Here is a 17,872-nt window from a genome sequence, read left to right on the forward strand (position 1 = left end):
GGAACGACACGATTCGCCACGGCTCTGAGAGAGGGTCTGAGGCTGTGGGGTTTGACAAACACAAAACAGCAACAACAAATCAAATCAAACTTTATTTGTCACATGCGCCAAATACAACAGGTGTAGACTTCACCATGAAATGCTGACTTACAAGGCCTTAACCAACAATGCAGTTCAAGAAAGAGTTAAGAGTTTATTTACCAAATTAACTAAAGTAAAAAATAATAGTAACACAATAAAATAACAATAACGAGGCTATATACAGGGGGTACCAGTACCAAGTCAATGTGCGAGGTGAAGTGACTATGCATAGATAATAAATAGTCCGGTGGCCATTTGATGAGCTGTTCAGCAGTCTTTTGGCTTGGGGATAGAAACTGTTACGGAGCCTTTTGGTCCTAGACTTGGTCCTCCGGTACCGCTTGCCAGAGAGAGAGAGAGATTCATTAATCCCTCCATCCCTCCCCTTCACCCCATCTCTTCTCTCTTCCTCTCTCTTTCCTTCTCCACCTCTTTCTCTATCCCTCTATCCATCCCTCCCCTTCACCCCATCTCTTCTCTCTTCCTCTCTCTTTCCTTCTCCACCTCTTTCTCTATCCCTCTATCCATCCCTCCCCTTCACCCCATCTCTTCTCTCTTCCTCTCTCTTTCCTTCTCCACCTCTTTCTCTATCCCTCTATCCATCCCTCCCCTTCACCCCATCTCTTCTCTCTTCCTCTCTCTTTCCTTCTCCACCTCTTTCTCTATCCCTCTATCCATCCCTCCCCTTCACCCCATCTCTTCTCTCTTCCTCTCTCTTTCCTTCTCCACTTCTTTCTCTATCCCTATATCCATCCCTCCCCTTCACCCATTTCTCCTTTCTTCCAATTTCCATCTCACCCCACTCCTACTATTCACTCTCTTCCCTCCCTATCCCTCAACCCCTCCTCCATCCCTTCCTTCCTTCCTAATCTCCAGGCCAGTACTGTGGGAAGCATCTCAGGTGGCTCCCTCCCTCCCCTCCCTCCCTTCCACTCTCCCTCTTTGCTCTGGACAGCAGCCTGAATACTGGTTCATTGCCGGGGAGAATCCATTAGCTCTGTATCCCAGGCTGCATCCACAGAACAGCAGGGAAAAGCCTCTCTCCCTTCATCCCTCCATTCTAGCCTCCTGACGGTCCCAGGGAGAAAACCCAAAACACACCTCTTTCCATTCTTTCGTCAGCTGGTAATTTACTGCGCTCCCCACTTCTTGGCACAGGGCCTCAGTCTGATTGCACGTCAGTGTTGTTGCAACCAGCCGACAGTTTGCCCAGCAGTGGCAGGCAGAGAAGAAACATGTGATATAATAGAATCACACAGGCAGAAGTACACTGTAGTAGAGACCTTGGTTCAAGTAGTACTTGTTTCCTTGAAAATAATCTGAGCATTTGATTATGTCTTCCTGGAGTGACAGATGGGAGAGGTTTGCACTTTTGGGTCTACACTATTAGTTCAGTTGTGCCAGGCAAGCTCAGAAAAGCCCAGTTAAGTATTTTAAATAAAGCAAATACTATTTGAACCCAGGCCTGGTGTAGTCACTTAAATCTAGTGCTTGGGTGGCTGATACGGAGGCTTAGGGTTACATTGGCACCGGACCATAAACTTGCCTTGTTTTAATGTATACAAGACCTGTTGGCATGACCAGACCATACATGACCACACAGCCCCAGAGGAGACCGTATATGATTCTGAATGTATATGACTGGCTGTCGTGTTCGTGTAGCGGCTACAGAGACGGACCGTCAGCGACAGACAGACAGACAGGCAGGCAGACAGGCAGGCAGGCAGGCAGGCAGGCAGGCAGGCAGGCAGGCAGGCAGGCAGGCAGGCAGGCAGGCAGACAGACAGACAGACAGACAGGCAGGCAGGCAGGCAGGCAGGCAGACAGACAGACAGACAGACAGACAGACAGACAGACAGACAGACAGGCAGGCAGGCAGGCAGGCAGGCAGGCAGGCAGGCAGACAGACAGACAGACAGACAGACAGACAGACAGACAGACAGACAGACAGACAGACAGACAGGATGATTATTTGTTCTAAGATGAGTGATGGGGCATAGTGATGATGACAGGTGCAGATCAGCCGGACGTTGTGACTTGGTGTTAGCCTAGCTAGCCTAGTGTTGACAGGGCCGTGTTGGATCCAACTCCCTCTGAATGCAGCTGATGCAGTCTGTTGTGTGATTGTGCATTACGGTAGCATGTTGACATGCCAACAAACTGCCACGTAGTGTCGTCAATTTGTTCCTCTTGAAACATGTAAGAAACACTTGGTGTTTTAGCTGTAAACAGACAGACAGACAGACAAACAGACAGACAGACAGACAAACAGACAGACAGACAGACAGACAGACAGACAGACAGACAGACAGGCAGGCAGAACAGCATGGTGTCTGATTAGACAGACAGACAGACAGACAGACAGGCCGACAGGCAGAACAGCATGGTGTCTGATTAGACAGACAGACAGACAGACAGACAGGCAGAACAGCATGGTGTCTGATTAGCTCATGTCTGAGTGATGGGGTGTAACGATGATGACAGGTCAGGATTATGTGTGATCAGCCGGACGGCAGAAGCTGTGACTTGGCGTTAGTTTAGCTCTGACAGGGCCGTGCTGAGTCCAACTCCCTCAGTCTTCAGCTGATGCGCTCAGTCACATTGAAGTTCCATTACCATAGTTTTGTGGTTGACACGTGACAAACTTCCACAATTTGTTCCTCTTGAATCCAGTCATACCACTTGTACGAAACACTGTTGTTCAAAACCAATAGGCCTAAAGTACAATTTGTATACGCTTTCTAAATGAGCCAGAGATGTCTGGGGCTGACGTAGATGGGCAGATGGTCTGTGATGGTTTGTGATGGTCAGTGCTGGCGTGCCCTCTCTGGAGTGTCTGTCCATGTCTGGTGTTGCTGAGCTGAAAGGCTGTTGTCAATGACAGATGGGCCCTGATTGGCTAGAGTTGTTGGTTCCAAGGCTGTTGCTATGGCAAGGCTGTTCCAACATCTCAGACACTCTGGACCCACTCCAAAATACATACCGCCCCAACAGATCCACAGATGACACAATCTCAACTGCACTCCACACTGCCCTTACCCACATAGACAAATTGAATACCTATGTAAGAGTGATTTTCATTGACTACAGCTCTGCATTCAACACCATAGTGCCCTCCAAACTCATCACTAAGCTGAGGACCCTGGGACTAAACAACTCTGCAACTGGATCCTGGACTTCCTGACGGGCCGCCCCCTGCTGGTGAGGGTAGGCAACAGCACATCCGCCATCAACACAGGGGCCCTCAGGGGTGCGTGCTTAGTCCCACGACTGCGTGGGTGAACACCATCATCAAGTTTGCTGACGACGTGAAGGTGGTAGGAGGGATCACTGACGAGGAAGAGGTCAGAGGGAGACATGGCAGTGTGCTGACGACGTGAAGGTGGTAGGAGGGATCACTGACGAGGAAGAGGTCAGAGGGAGACATGGCAGTGTGCTGACGATGTGAAGGTGGTAGGAGGGATCACTGACGAGGAAGAGGTCAGAGGGAGACATGGCAGTGTGCTGACGACGTGAAGGTGGTAGGAGGGATCACTGACGAGGAAGAGGTCAGAGGAAGACATGGCAGTGTGCTGACGACGTGAAGGTGGTAGGAGGGAGACATGGCAGTGTGCTGACAACGTGAAGGTGGTAGGAGGGATCACTGACGAGGAAGAGGTCAGAGGGAGACATGGCAGTGTGCTGACGACGTGAAGGTGGTAGGAGGGATCACTGACGAGGAAGAGGTCAGAGGGAGACATGGCAGTGTGCTGACGACGTGAAGGTGGTAGGAGGGATCACTGACGAGGAAGAGGTCAGAGGGAGACATGGCAGTGTGCTGACGATGTGAAGGTGGTAGGAGGGATCACTGACGAGGAAGAGGTCAGAGGGAGACATGGCAGTGTGCTGACGACGTGAAGGTGGTAGGAGGGATCACTGACGAGGAAGAGGTCAGAGGGAGACATGGCAGTGTGCTGACGACGTGAAGGTGGTAGGAGGGAGACATGGCAGTGTGCTGACAACGTGAAGGTGGTAGGAGGGATCACTGACGAGGAAGAGGTCAGAGGGAGACATGGCAGTGTGCTGACGACGTGAAGGTGGTAGGAGGGATCACTGACGAGGAAGAGGTCAGAGGGAGACATGGCAGTGTGCTGACGACGTGAAGGTGGTAGGAGGGATCACTGACGAGGAAGAGGTCAGAGGGAGACATGGCAGTGTGCTGACGACGTGAAGGTGGTAGGAGGGATCACTGACGAGGAAGAGGTCAGAGGGAGACATGGCAGTGTGCTGACGATGTGAAGGTGGTAGGAGGGATCACTGACGAGGAAGAGGTCAGAGGGAGACATGGCAGTGTGCTGACGACGTGAAGGTGGTAGGAGGGATCACTGACGAGGAAGAGGTCAGAGGGAGACATGGCAGTGTGCTGACGACGTGAAGGTGGTAGGAGGGAGACATGGCAGTGTGCTGACGATGTGAAGGTGGTAGGAGGGATCACTGACGAGGAAGAGGTCAGAGGGAGACATGGCAGTGTGCTGACGACGTGAAGGTGGTAGGAGGGATCACTGACGAGGAAGAGGTCAGAGGGAGACATGGCAGTGTGCTGACGATGTGAAGGTGGTAGGAGGGATCACTGACGAGGAAGAGGTCAGAGGGAGACATGGCAGTGTGCTGACGACGTGAAGGTGGTAGGAGGGATCACTGACGAGGAAGAGGTCAGAGGGAGACATGGCAGTGTGCTGACGACGTGAATGTGGTAGGAGGGATCACTGACGAGGAAGAGGTCAGAGGGAGACATGGCAGTGTGCTGACGACGTGAAGGGGGTAGGAGGGATCACTGACGAGGAAGAGGTCAGAGGGAGACATGGCAGTGTGCTGACGACGTGAAGGTGGTAGGAGGGATCACTGACGAGGAAGAGGTCAGAGGGAGACGTGGCAGTGTGCTGACAATGTGAAGGTGGTAGGAGGGATCACTGACGAGGAAGAGGTCAGAGGGAGACATGGCAGTGTGCTGACGATGTGAAGGTGGTAGGAGGGATCACTGACGAGGAAGAGGTCAGAGGGAGACATGGCAGTGTGCTGACGACGTGAAGGTGGTAGGAGGGATCACTGACGAGGAAGAGGTCAGAGGGAGACATGGCAGTGTGCTGACGACGTGAAGGTGGTAGGAGGGATCACTGACGAGGAAGAGGTCAGAGGGAGACATGGCAGTGTGCTGACAACGTGAAGGTGGTAGGAGGGATCAGTGACGAGGAAGAGGTCAGAGGGAGACATGGCAGTGTGCTGACAGGACAACAACCTCTCCCTCAACGTCAGCAAGACAAAGGATCTGATCGTGGACTACAGGAAGGGGTTAACACGCCCCATCCGTATCGATGGGGCTGTAGTGGAGCGGGTCGAGAGCTTCAAATTCCTCTGTGTCCACATCACTAAGGAATTAACAGGTCCACACACACCCAACGCAGTTGTAAAGAGGGCACGACAGAGCCTTTTCTCCCTCAGGAGGCTGAAAAGATTCAGCATGGGCCTTCAGATCCTCAAAAAGTTGTACAGCTGCACCATTGAGAGCATCTTCACTGGCTGCATCACCGCTTGGTACAGCAACTGCAAGGCACTACAGGGGATAGTGGATACGGCCCAGTACATCACTGGGGCTGAGCTCCCTGCCATCCAGGACCTCTATACCAGGTGGTGCCAGAGGAAGGCCCTAAAAATGTTAAAAGACTCCAGCCACCCAAGTCATAGAATCTTCTCTCTGCTTACCTATGGCAAGCGGTACCAGTGCACCAAGTGTGGAACCCACAACACAGTGAACAGCTTCTACCCCCAAGCCATGAGACTGCTAAACAAGACTGCTAAACAAGACTACCAAACAAGACTGCTAAACAAGACTGCTAAACAAGACTGCTAAACAAGACAGCTAAACAAGACTGCTGAACAAGACTGCTAAACAAAACTGCTAAACAAGACTGCTGAACAAGACTGCTGAACAAGTGTGAGCATGTGGACTCTACCCACATGCTCACACATACTGGACTCTACCCACACGCTCACACACACTGGACTCTACCCACATGCTCACACACACTGGACTCTACCCACACGCTCACACACACTGGACTCTACCCACACGCTCACACATATTGGACTCTACCCACATGCTCACACACACTGGACTCTACCCACATGCTCACACACACTGGACTCTACCCACATGCTCACACATACTGGACTCTACCCACATGCTCACACACACTGGACTCTACCCACATGCTCACACAAACTGGACTCCACATACTGAACTCTACCCACATACTCACACATACTGGACTCTACCCACATGCTCACACACACTGGACTCTACCCACATGCTCACACATACTGGACTCTACCCACACTCTCACACATACTGGACTCTACCCACATGCTCACACACACTTACACTGACACCCCAACACACACATACTATACACCTTCACACACATAACATGTTCACACATGCATACTGACGCCACACACACACACACACCACATGCTGCTATTGCCTATTATCTATCCTGCACATTGACTCAGTACTGGTACTCCCTGTATATAGTCATGTTATTATCTGGTACTCCCTGTATATAGTCATGTTATTATCTGGTAGCCCTGCACATTGACTCAGTACTGGTACTCCCTGTATATAGTCATGTTATTACCTGGTACTCCCTGTATATAGTCATGTTATTACCTGGTAGCCCTGCACATAGACTCAGTACTGGTACTCCCTGTATATAGTCATGTTATTACCTGGTAGCCCTGCATATTGACTCAGTACTGGTACTCCCTGTATATAGTCATGTTATTACCTGGTAGCCCTGCACATTGACTCAGTACTGGTACTCCCTGTATATAGTCATGTTATTATCTGGTAGCCCTGCACATTGACTCAGTACTGGTACTCCCTGGTAGCCCTGCACATTGACTCAGTACTGACTCAGTACTGGTACTCCCTGTATATAGTCATGTTATTACCTGGTACTCCCTGTATATAGTCATGTTATTACCTGGTAGCCCTGCACATTGACTCAGTACTGGTACTCCCTGTATATAGTCATGTTATTACCTGGTAGCCCTGCATATTGACTCAGTACTGGTACTCCCTGTATATAGTCATGTTATTACCTGGTAGCCCTGCATATTGACTCAGTACTGGCACTCCCTGTATATAGTCATGTTATTACCTGGTACTCCCTGTATATAGTCATGTTATTACCTGGTACTCCCTGTATATAGTCATGTTATTACCTGGTACTCCCTGTATATAGTCATGTTATTACCTGGTACTCCCTGTATATAGTCATGTTATTACCTGGTACTCCCTGTATATAGTCATGTTATTACCTGGTACTCCCTGTATATAGTCATGTTATTACCTGGTAGCCCTGCACATTGACTCAGTACTGGTACTCCCTGTATATAGTCATGTTATTACCTGGTAGCCCTGCACGCTGACTCAGTACTGGTACTCCCTGTATATAGTCATGTTATTACCTGGTAGCCCTGCACGCTGACTCAGTACTGGTACTCCCTGTATATAGTCATGTTATTACCTGGTACTCCCTGTATATAGTCATGTTATTACCTGGTAGCCCTGCACATTGACTCAGTACTGGTACTCCCTGTATATAGTCATGTTATTACCTGGTAGCCCTGCATATTGACGCAGTACTGGTACTCCCTGTATATAGTCATGTTATTACCTGGTACTCCCTGTATATAGTCATGTTATTACCTGGTAGCCCTGCACGCTGACTCAGTACTGGTACTCCCTGTATATAGTCATGTTATTACCTGGTACTCCCTGTATATAGTCATGATATTACCTGGTACTCCCTGTATATAGTCATGTTATTACCTGGTAGCCCTGCACGCTGACTCAGTACTGGTACTCCCTGTATATAGTAATGTTATTACCTGGTACTCCCTGTATATAGTCATGTTATTACCTGGTACTCCCTGTATATAGTCATGTTATTACCTGGTAGCCCTGCACGCTGACTCAGTACTGGTACTCCCTGTATATAGTAATGTTATTACCTGGTACTCCCTGTATATAGTCATGTTATTACCTGGTACTCCCTGTATATAGTCATGTTATTACCTGGTAGCCCTGCACATTGACTCAGTACTGGTACTCCCTGTATATAGTCATGTTATTACCTGGTACTCCCTGTATATAGTCATGTTATTACCTGGTAGCCCTGCACATTGACTCAGTACTGGTACTCCCTGTATATAGTCATGTTATTACCTGGTACTCCCTGTATATAGTCATGTTATTACCTGGTAGCCCTGCACGCTGACTCAGTACTGGTACTCCCTGTATATAGTCATGTTATTACCTGGTACTCCCTGTATATAGTCATGTTATTACCTGGTACTCCCTGTATATAGTCATGTTATTACCTGGTACTCCCTGTATATAGTCATGTTATTACCTGGTACTCCCTGTATATAGTCATGTTATTACCTGGTACTCCCTGTATATTGTCATGTTATTACCTGGTAGCCCTGCACATTGACTCAGTACTGGTACTCCCTGTATATAGTCATGTTATTACCTGGTACTCCCTGTATATAGTCATGTTATTACCTGGTAGCCCTGCACGCTGACTCAGTACTGGTACTCCCTGTATATAGTCATGTTATTACCTGGTACTCCCTGTATATAGTCATGTTATTACCTGGTACTCCCTGTATATAGTCATGTTATTACCTGGTACTCCCTGTATATAGTCATGTTATTACCTGGTACTCCCTGTATATAGTCATGTTATTACCTGGTACTCCCTGTATATAATCATGTTATTACCTGGTACTCCCTGTATATAGTCATGTTATTACCTGGTACTCCCTGTATATAGTCATGTTATTACCTGGTACTCCCTGTATATAGTCATGTTATTACCTGGTAGCCCTGCATATTGACTCAGTACTGGTACTCCCTGTATATAGTCATGCTATTACCTGCTATTTTTACTCCTTATTGCTATTTGTTTTTCATGTGTAGTTATTCCTTGTTTCACTATTTCAATTTAGTTGAGTTTTTCTTGTTATCTTTAACTCTGCATTGCTGGAAAAGGACCTATAAGTAAGCATTTCACTGTTAGTCTACACCTGTTGTTTACCAAGCATGTGACAAGTAAAATTGTGTTTGATTTTATTACTGGGCTTTGCAGAAAGGTTTCTGCACTCGATGTTTCATACAGGTATACTGGCCTGACTGGCTGGAGTTGGTGGTCTTTGAAGCTGCTATGGGTTGATGTCTCAGGCATGCAAGGCTGCTATTGGCTGAACTCTCAGGCATGCAAGGCTACCAGCCACAAGCTGGTGTTGCTTGGCTGTTGGCTGTTATTGGCAGGCCTTGTCGAACAGTAATCTGTCATTGGCTGGTGTTTCTGATTTGGACTGAGCCTGGTGTGTTCTATGAGTCAGTTCCTTCCCTGGCAGCTGTAGCCGTGTGAAGAACAAGACGAAGGAAACATCCCATATCGTTAGTCACTCAGCAGTTATGTGAGCTGAACGGCCAGCGATCTGTTTCTCCTATTATCACTTTATTATGTTATCATCCACTCTTCCAAAACAGGCTTCCAAAAGGGTTCTTCAGCTGTCCCCATAGGATAACCCTTTTTGGTTCCAGGTAGAACTCTTTTGGGTTCCATGTAAAACCCTCTGTGTAAAGGGTTCTACATGGAACTCAAAGGGTTCTACCTGAAACCAAAGAGGGTTCTACCTGGAACCAAAGAGGGTTCTTCAAAGGGTTAATGGGGACAGCAGAAGAACCTAAGAGTGTACCTTTTAATCATCAACTACCAACCATTATCATCCCTTTTAATCATCAACTACCAACCATTATCATCCCTTTTAATCATCAGCTACCATCCATTATCATCCCTTTTAATCATCAGCCACCAACCATTATCATCCCTTTTAATCATCAGCTACCAACCATTATCATCAACTACCAACCATTATCATCCCTTTTAATCATCAGCTACCATCCATTATCATCCCTTTTAATCATCAGCCACCAACCATTATCATCCCTTTTAATCATCAGCCACCAACCATTATCATCCCTTTTAATCATCAGCTACCAACCATTATCATCAACTACCAACCATTATCATCCATTTTAATCATCAACCACCAACCATTATCATCAACTACCAACCATTATCATCCATTTTAATCATCAACTACCAACCATTATCATCCCCTTTAATCATCAACTACCAACCATTATCATCCCTTTTATTCATCAACTACCAACCATTATCATCCCTTTTATTCATCATCCACCAACCATTATCATCCCTTTTAATCATCAACCACCAACCAGGGGAGGACACAATGAGTGGTACATTGTGTTCTGACTGCAGCAGCTCTCCACTGCTGTGAGGTGAGGGGGTGGGGGAGATAGAGAGTATGAAGGCAGCAAAGCCAGCCATTGTCCCAGCCTCAGACACAGATGCCCTCTCTGAACCCTCTCTGAACCCTCGTGCTGCTGATGCCCAGGTGGGTCCCTGCCCTCAGTGCCCTGGGGCGATGTGGCACACTGGCACCTGCTGTTCCCCCCTGTCCTGCCAGCACCCTGTGTCCCTGACTCACCCCTATGCCCCCCTATGACCTCCTTCTTCACCCTCATGCCATTACCTGAAAGCATGCCCTCAGTCACCTGCCTGCTGTTGTCAGGCAAGACTTTCTCTCTCAGATTCCGAGGCTTTTCACTGTTCTAGTTCTCCTTAAAGACATGACATGACAGGTTCTCTGTTCTAGTTCTCCTTAAAGACATGACATGACAGGTTCTCTGTTCTAGTTCTCCTTAAGGACATGACAGGTTCTCTGTTTTAGTTCTCCTTAATGACATGACATGACAGGTTCTCTGTTCTAGTTCTCCTTAAGGACATGACAGGTTCTCTGTTCTAGTTCTCCTTAAGGACATGACAGGTTCTCTGTTCTAGTTCTCCTTAAGGACATGACATGACAGGTTCTCTGTTCTAGTTCTCCTTAAGGACATGACAGGTTCTCTGTTCTAGTTCTCCTTAAGGACATGACATGACAGGTTCTCTGTTCTAGTTCTCCTTAAGGACATGACAGGTTCTCTGTTCTAGTTCTCCTTAAGGACATGACAGGTTCTCTGTTCTAGTTCTCCTTAAGGACATGACAGGTTCTCTGTTCTAGTTCTCCTTAATGACATGACAGGTTCTCTGTTCTAGTTCTCCTTAAGGACATGACAGGTTCTCTGTTCTAGTTCTCCTTAATGACATGACAGGTTCTCTGTTCTAGTTCTCCTTAAGGGGTATAGGGAGATTTAGTGGGGAGAGGGGAAGTTGGAGGTTGCAAATGGGAGTGTGACGAGAGGTCCTGCAGTTACCTGAGAGGAACAGGCAGGGTGGCACTGCATTGAGACACACACACACACATACTGCTGCCAGTGCGAGACTGCACCGGTCCCGCAATCAACAGCACAGAAACCTCTCAGTCACAAACACACAACCTATACAGTACACACACACAAACTCATCCCCTGTGTACTAGCAGTCACAAACACACAACCTATACAGTACACACACACAAACTCATCCCCTGTGGACTAGCAGTCACAAACACACAACCTATACAGTACACACACACAAACTCATCCCCTGTGGACTAGCAGTCACAAACACACAACCTATACAGTACACACACACAAACTCATCCCCTGTGGACTAGCAGTCACAAACACACAACCTATACAGTACACACACACAAACTCATCCCCTGTGGACTAGCAGTCACAAACGCACAACCTATACAGTACACACACACAAACTCATCCCCTGTGGACTAGCAGTCACAAACACACAACCTATACAGTACACACACACAAACTCATCCCCTGTGGACTAGCAGTCACAAACACACAACCTATACAGTACACACACACAAACTCATCCCCTGTGGACTAGCTGTAGTAGTTTAAATGGGCTGGGTATCATGGCTTGTGTGGAATGTAGGTCAGACAGACTAGTTCCCAGGAAGCCTGGTCCCTGGTTTCTGGTCCCTGGTCTCTGGTCCCTGATCTCTGGTCTCTGATCCCTGATCTCTGGTCCATGGTCCCTGATCTCTGGTCGTGGTCCCTGGTCTCTGATCTCTGGTCCCTGATCTCTGGTCGTGGTCCCTGGTCTCTGATCCCTGATCTCTGGTCCCTGATCTCTGGTCTCTGGTCGTGGTCCCTGGCCTCTGGTCCCTGGTCTTTGGTCCCTGGTCTCTGGTCCCTGGTCTCTGATCTCTGGTCTCTGCTCCCTGGTCTCTGATCCCTATTCCCTGGTCTCTGATCCCTGGTCCCTGGTCTCTGGTCCCTGGTCTCTGGTCCCTGATCTCTGATCCCTGGTCCCTGATCTCTGGTCTCTGGTCCCTGGTCTCTGGTCCAGCTGGGAAACTAGATAAAACATCAGCCTAGCTCTGGACACATTTCCTAGGCCAGTGGGCCATTATATAGTCTGTCAGTCTGTGCTGCTCTCTGTGTGACCTTGGCTGAACTGTAACCCTCAGTAAAAGCCCTGCAGAAGTCATGGTGCTGCCCCATAGCTACTGTACCACGGTACACACACACACACACCCACACCCACACGTCATCCCATCAACAGGTGTGTGTTATCAGGCGGTGCTGAGCAGTGCACTGTGGGGTGTAAAGTGTAGAAACAGAAACACCTGTGCCACTGTTATCTCTATAGACTGAAACCATTAAGTCATAGTTGAGCTTGTCTTTCACATTGCTCTCTTTTGTTGCTGTGAAAGTGAGAGCTTTTGATTAGCAGACTAGCAGACGAAGGTAATATGTTACCAGGAGGGGTTGGTGGGGGCTGTCAGATTGGTTATGTGGTTTACAGTATACGTGTGTGTACCTGTGTGTGTCCAGGTGCACTCTGATTTCTGGGGGTATATTTGGCCTTCCTATCACACTCTATCTCAGCAAGACTTCCCCTGTAATGTTGCTCGGTCCCATTAACAATGACTTTAGATACGGCAGATAGAATGTTATCAGCATTACAAACAGGACTGTGTGTTTCCCTGGGCTGGCTCTGATAGGCTATCTGACTGGTTGCTATGCGGTTGCTATCTGACTTCCTGCTGATGTGATAGGATGTGTGACCTGTGACTGTGATACTGGACCATTTCCACACACCTGGACTGATGACTTGGCTAACCTCCCATCTGGCGGACTGTGTGTATAATAAGTTGTGTTTGTGTTCTTGCTCCTGTGCCAGTGTGTTTACGGTAATGTACTGTATGGCATTAGCTGCAGCCCCATATGTTTTCGCACCCACACACCACAGGGGTACAGTTGCAGGTCTGTGTGTGTGTGTGTGTGTGTGGAGGGGGGGGGGGGATGTACTTGCATCAGCTGGAGTTACATGTGTCTGTCTGCAATTACACACACACACACATCCCATGGGTACAGTTAGTGTAGAGACCATGGGTACAGTTAGGAACAGAGACCGTGGGTACAGTTAGGACAGAGACCATGGGTACAGTTAGTGCAGAGACCATGGGTACAGTTAGGAACAGAGACCGTGGGTACAGTTAGGACAGAGACCATGGGTACAGTTAGTGCAGAGACCATGGGTACAGTTAGGAACAGAGACCGTGGGTACAGTTAGGATAGAGACCATGGGTACAGTTAGGAACAGAGACCGTGGGTACAGTTAGGATAGAGACCATGGGTACAGTTAGGACAGAGACCGTGGGTACAGTTAGGACAGAGACCATGGGTACAGTTAGGGTAGAGACCATGGGTACAGTTAGGACAGAGACTGTGGGTACAGTTAGGACAGAGACCATGGGTACAGTTAGGGTAGAGACCGTGGGTACAGTTAGGGTAGAGACCGTGGGTACAGTTAGGACAGAGGCCGTGGGTACAGTTAGGACAGAGACCGTGGGTACAGTTAGGACAGAGACCGTGGGTACAGTTAGGACAGAGACCATGGGTACAGTTAGGACAGAGACCGTGGGTACAGTTAGGACAGAGACCATGGGTACAGTTAGGACAGAGACCATGGGTACAGTTAGGGTAGAGGCCATGGGTACAGTTAGGACAGAGACCGTGGGTACAGTTAGGACAGAGACCATGGGTACAGTTAGGACAGAGACCGTGGGTACAGTTAGGACAGAGACCGTGGGTACAGTTAGGACAGAGACCGTGGGTACAGTTAGGACAGAGACCATGGGTACAGTTAGGACAGAGACCGTGGGTACAGTTAGGACAGAGACCATGGGTACAGTTAGGACAGAGACCATGGGTACAGTTAGGGTAGAGACCATGGGTACAGTTAGGACAGAGACCATGGGTACAGTTAGGACAGTTAGGACAGAGACCGTGGGTACAGTTAGGGTAGAGACCATGGGTACAGTTAGGACAGAGACAGTGGGTACAGTTAGGACAGAGACCATGGGTACAGTTAGGACAGAGACCATGGGTACAGTTAGGACAGTTAGTACAGAGACCGTGGGTACAGTTAGGACAGAGACCGTGGGTACAGTTAGGACAGAGACCATGGGTACAGTTAGGACAGTTAGGACAGAGACCGTGGGTACAGTTAGGGTAGAGACCATGGGTACAGTTAGGACAGAGACCGTGGGTACAGTTAGGACAGAGACCATGGGTACAGTTAGGACAGAGACCATGGGTACAGTTAGGACAGAGACCATGGGTACAGTTAGGACAGAGATCATGGGTATAGTTAGGACAGAGACCATGGGTACAGTTAGGGTAGAGACCATGGGTACAGTTAGGATAGAGACCATGGGTACAGTTAGGATAGAGACCATGGGTACAGTTAGGACAGAGACCATGGGTACAGTTAGGGTAGAGACCGTGGGTACAGTTAGGGTAGAGACCGTGGGTACAGTTAGGACAGAGACCGTGGGTACAGTTAGGGTAGAGACCGTGGGTACAGTTAGGACAGAGACCATGGGTACAGTTAGGACAGAGACCGTGGGTACAGTTAGGGTAGAGACGATGGGTACAGTTAGGGTAGAGACCGTGGGTACAGTTAGGGTAGAGACCGTGGGTACAGTTAGGACAGAGACCGTGGGTACAGTTAGGGTAGACACCGTGGGTACAGTTAGGGTAGAGACCGTGGGTACAGTTAGGACAGAGGCCGTGGGTACAGTTAGGACAGAGACCGTGGGTACAGTTAGGACAGAGACCGTGGGTACAGTTAGGATAGAGACCGTGGGTACAGTTAGGACAGAGACCGTGGGTACAATTAGGGTAGAGACTGTGGGTACAGTTAGGACAGAGACATGGGTACAGTTAGGGTAGAGACCGTGGGTACAGTTAGGACAGAGACCATGGGTACAGTTAGGGTAGAGACCGTGGGTACAGTTAGGACAGAGACCATGGGTACAGTTAGGACAGAGACCGTGGGTACAGTTAGGACAGAGACCATGGGTACAGTTAGGACAGAGACCATGGGTACAGTTAGGACAGAGACCGTGGGTACAGTTAGGACAGAGACCGTGGGTACAGTTAGGACAGAGACCATGGGTACAGTTAGGACAGAGACCGTGGGTACAGTTAGGGTAGAGACCGTGGGTACAGTTAGGACAGAGACATGGGTACAGTTAGGGTAGAGACTGTGGGTACAGTTAGGACAGAGACCATGGGTACAGTTAGGACAGTTAGGACAGAGACCGTGGGTACAGTTAGGGTAGAGACCATGGGTACAGTTAGGACAGAGACCGTGGGTACAGTTAGGACAGAGACCATGGGTACAGTTAGGACAGAGACCATGGGTACAGTTAGGACAGAGACCATGGGTACAGTTAGGACAGAGATCATGGGTATAGTTAGGACAGAGACCATGGGTACAGTTAGGGTAGAGACCATGGGTACAGTTAGGATAGAGACCATGGGTACAGTTAGGATAGAGACCATGGGTACAGTTAGGACAGAGACCATGGGTACAGTTAGGGTAGAGACCGTGGGTACAGTTAGGGTAGAGACCGTGGGTACAGTTAGGGTAGAGACCGTGGTTACAGTTAGGACAGAGACCGTGGGTACAGTTAGGGTAGAGACCGTGGGTACAGTTAGGGTAGAGACCGTGGGTACAGTTAGGACATAGACCATGGGTACAGTTAGGATAGAGACCATGGGTACAGTTAGGACAGAGACCGTGGGTACAGTTAGGGTAGAGACCGTTGGTACAGTTAGGACAGAGACCGTGGGTACAGTTAGGGTAGAGACTGTGGGTACAGTTAGGACAGAGACCGTGGGTACAGTTAGGGTAGAGACCGTGGGTACAGTTAGGACAGAGGCCGTGGGTACAGTTAGGACAGAGACCGTGGGTACAGTTAGGACAGAGACCGTGGGTACAGTTAGGATAGAGACCGTGGGTACAGTTAGGACAGAGACCGTGGGTACAGTTAGGGTAGAGACCGTGGGTACATTTAGGACAGAGACCGTGGGTACAGTTAGGACAGAGACCATGGGTACAGTTAGGACAGAGACCGTGGGTACAGTTAGGGTAGAGACCGTGGGTACAGTTAGGACAGAGACATGGGTACAGTTAGGGTAGAGACCGTGGGTACAGTTAGGACAGAGACCATGGGTACAGTTAGGGTAGAGACCGTGGGTACAGTTAGGACAGAGACCATGGGTACAGTTAGGACAAGACCGTGGCTGCTTTGCAGGTGTGTTAGATAGAAATATGAGTGGTCATGACTGTGGTGTCAAAGTTAAACTATCACCTACAGCCCAACTAAGGCTGAGAACACTGTTCTGTTGATGTTCATGTTTGTGTGTTTGCATCATCACACACTGTCAGAAATGGTCAAGGCACGCAAACAGAGACGACTCTTGGCATTCTCTCAACCAGCTTCAAGAGGAATGCTTTTCCAACAGTCTTGAAGGAGTTCCTACAAATGCTGAGCACTTGTTGGCTGCTTTTCCTTCACTCTGCGGTCCAACTCATCCCAAACCATCTCAATTAGGTTGAGGTTGGGGGATTGTGGAGGCCAGGTCATCTGATGCAGCACTCCATCACTCTCCTTCTTGGTCAAAAAGCCCTTACACAGCCTGGAGGTGTGTTGGGTCATTATACTGCTGAAAAACAAATGATATTCCCACTAAGCGCAAACCAGATGGGATGGCGTATCGCTGCAGAATGCTATGGTAGCCATGCTGCTTAAGTGTGCCTTGAATTCTAAATAAATCACTGACAGTGTCACCAGCAAAGCACCATCACACCACCTCCTCCATGCTTCACGGTGGAAACCACACATGTGGAGATCATCCGTATACCTACTCTGCGTCTTACAAAGACACGGCGATTGAGCCTAAGCAAGTCTCTTCTTCTTATTGGTGTCCTTTAGTAATGGTTTCTTTGCAACAATTTGACCATGATGCCTGATTCACACAGTCTCCTCTGAACGGTTGATGTTGAGTTGTGTCTGTTACTTGAACTCTGTAAAGCATTTATTTGGGCTGCAATTTCTGAGGCTGGTAACTCTAATGAACTTATCCTCTGCAGCAGAGGTAACGCTGGGTCTTTCCTGTGGCGGTCCTCATGAGAGACAGTTTCATCATCTTGATGGTTTTTGTGACTGCTTTTTGATGGTTTTTGTTCAACACTTTTTTGGTTACTACATGATTCCATATGTGTTATTTCATAGTTTTGATGTCTTCACTATTATTCTACAATGTAGAACATAGTCAAAATAAAGAAAGACCCTTGAATGAGTAGGTTTGTCCAATCTTTTGGCTGGTACTGTAGAAACAGAC

General features: G+C 48.5%; 1 protein-coding gene across 2 annotated transcripts in view; it reads left to right on the forward strand.

Annotated features, from left to right (window-relative positions):
* The window catches only part of LOC139401891 (protein kinase, cAMP-dependent, regulatory, type I, beta), a gene marked incomplete at its 5' end in the record, with an annotated part of 159,596 nt that overhangs the window by 8,334 nt on the left and 133,390 nt on the right, over positions 1–17,872 (forward strand).

This window comes from Oncorhynchus clarkii, unplaced genomic scaffold (genome assembly GCF_045791955.1).
Source record: "Oncorhynchus clarkii lewisi isolate Uvic-CL-2024 unplaced genomic scaffold, UVic_Ocla_1.0 unplaced_contig_565_pilon_pilon, whole genome shotgun sequence".
In the NCBI taxonomy this organism is placed as follows: Eukaryota; Metazoa; Chordata; class Actinopteri; order Salmoniformes; family Salmonidae; genus Oncorhynchus; species Oncorhynchus clarkii.